Source organism: Humulus lupulus, chromosome 2, assembly GCF_963169125.1.
Source record: "Humulus lupulus chromosome 2, drHumLupu1.1, whole genome shotgun sequence".
In the NCBI taxonomy this organism is placed as follows: domain Eukaryota; kingdom Viridiplantae; phylum Streptophyta; class Magnoliopsida; order Rosales; family Cannabaceae; genus Humulus; species Humulus lupulus.
Genome location: NC_084794.1, coordinates 273,671,744 through 273,674,320, shown reverse-complemented (window position 1 = coordinate 273,674,320; position 2,577 = coordinate 273,671,744). Strand labels below are relative to the sequence as shown.

The following is a 2,577-nucleotide window of genomic DNA, read 5'->3' as shown; positions in this document are numbered from 1 at the left end:
AGTATACCTTCCTTGATTAATATTGTTTAGTAGGTTGCTTCCGCTCTTTACTTTATTTTTGTGTTGATTATTTTCTTGTTTTAGGTTCCTTAGTTTAGGCTTTTCTTTTTCTTTGCCTTAGTTTTCCTTAGAATTTAAGTTTTCCAAAAAAAACATAAAATTTACATATAATTTCAATCATAAAACGCTTAGTATTAAGAACAATTATGTAATATTACAAATGGTAAAAGCTAATATTGTTCTGTCTAGAAATATTGGTTGTTAAATAAAGTTTGTGATAGCTTTACCCCCCACACTTCCCTAGGAGCCTCAAGCGGTGCCTTGGCGACCTTCCCAATCGGCTTGGGAACATTTCAAGCATGTACCTTTGCACTATTACATATTTAAACTTATTACTATAAGAAAACCAAGCATGTTCTGTCATAATAAGCAATTTCACTCTACTTAAATATTGTTTTGGTCGAAAATGTTTAACTTGTTATCTACCATACTTACTCAGTAACATCAGAGAGTTCTAGTAAGGTGTTGGTGATCACCCCAAAACCTCCAAATCTACCTAGGAACAAGTTTAACAAAAATAAATCAAAAGAAAAAAACAAATAAATAAAAACATAAAATAAAATTAATTCTCATTTTCGATAGTGGATGAATCATCACGAAACTTCTACTGAAACTTCTTCCGATTCTCATTTCCGATAGTGGATGAATCTTCATGACAGATTTCCAAATTTTCCCAAAAGGACAATGAAACTTTCTATCAAGTTTGGGAAAGATTCAAGGATCTGTTGAATCCGTGCTCGCACCATGGCAATGAGAAATGGCGTTTGGTTAGTTACTTCTATGAAGGTCTCATGAGTAGTGATCATCAATTTGTAGAAATGCTTTGCAATGGTGAATTCTAGAAAAAGGGCCAGACGATGCTCTTGAATATCTCGAAGAAACCGCGAAAAAATCTCACACATGGAATAGTCCAAGTGCAACTGATAGCACTAGCCAACATAAACCATCTGGGATCTATCAACTTCGAGAAGAGGAGAGTGTTAAGGTCCAACTCAAAGCTTTGAAAAAATAGTTTGAGGGCTTAATGATGAAAAACGGCCAAAAATCGCACATGATTGCTCAAGCAGAGCCACAAGAACCTTGCTTTGTTTGTGGAGGGACGGAGCATTTAGCTAAGGACTGCTTAGATTTTAATGAAATAAGGGGGTTTTATGAGGAGTAATGCAATGCCTTAGGGGCGTATAACAAACCGTTCTCCCATACATACAACCCTGGTTGGAGAAACCACCAAAATTTCAGTTGGAGAGATTCTAACCAAGCTCAATCGTTTGGAGGCCAAAGGAGAAATGAGAAACAAGTTGAACCATCAAAGGTGTATTATGCACCTCAATACAATGCTCATCCACAACGAAATTCTCTTGAGAATAACCTTCATGCATTCATAGAGGAACAATCCAAACTAAATCTCCAAATGATGGAAGAAATCAAGGAAATGAAATGTCAATTCTCAAAATTGACTGAATCCTTGGTCATTTTGGAAAAAGGCAAGCTTCCTTCCCAACCGAAATTCAATCTGCAAGGCCAACACATGGCCCAGTCCTCAAATTCCAATGATCAAAATGTTAAGGAAGTAAATTCCATAAAAACTAGAAGTGGTAAAACTTTGCAAGGCCAATCCATAAAGGCCACATCTCCCAACATTCCAAAAGTTAATCTCGAGAATGCACCACTCAATGCTTCTCCAAAAGTACCATTTCCCCAGGCTTTGAAACCTGTTGGGAAACTTCCTGATAACCGAGCTGAAATCCTTGAGTACTTGACACAAGTGAAGATTAATCTTCGTTTGATTCACATCATAAAACAAGTGCCAACTTATGCCAAAATCATCAAGGATCTATGCACTGTAAAAAGAATGCACCATGTCAAGAAGAATGCATATTTGACTGATGTAATGCCCCACGTCACTATGCCTGTGTAACGCTCCAACTCCAAGGACCGTTACGGTGCACATTGCAAACAATGCTAAACTCGCTAATCAAGTCATTTGGCCATAAACGTGTAACTAAGTATGATTAGCAGTTTAGGGATTACAAATTTCGGTTAAGATAAAACGTTTCACTAGAACGTTTACTGTATACATTGGGATCCCAAAAATATAATTTAATGGTTTATTACAACAAAATATTTACAACCAGCCGATCTAAGCGACAAAACAGGGTTTAGCCCTAGTTCCTTTTCTTCAAACCTCGGCCGCGGCGGTCGAGCAGCTGCATATGTACACATCATCACCTAAGCTCTCCAACTCAAGGATGGTCCAACTTTCTTTTGCCTTTACCTGCACCACATAGCACCCGTGAGTTGAAGCCCAGCAAGAAAACTCATATGCTCATGAACATTCATATCATGACATTAAATCATATCCAGCATGCCTAGCAAACATAGCTTTATTCAAGCATGCAAATAAGTTCAAACAATGCTAGGGTATCCAGGATAAGAAATCCTGCCCTTCTGATTGGATGACTATCAAGTCAATCCTAATCAGATAAGTGTTTCAACCCTTGAGGTTCTGGTAAACCA

General features: G+C 37.5%; 1 non-coding gene across 1 annotated transcript; it reads right to left on the bottom strand.

Moving 5' to 3' along the window:
- Positions 1-703: 703 nt before the first annotated feature.
- On the bottom strand, positions 704-811 carry LOC133820200 (small nucleolar RNA R71). The gene has a single exon (XR_009886626.1). It is a non-coding gene; the product is annotated as a small nucleolar RNA R71 (small nucleolar RNA).
- Positions 812-2,577: the final 1,766 nt, after the last annotated feature.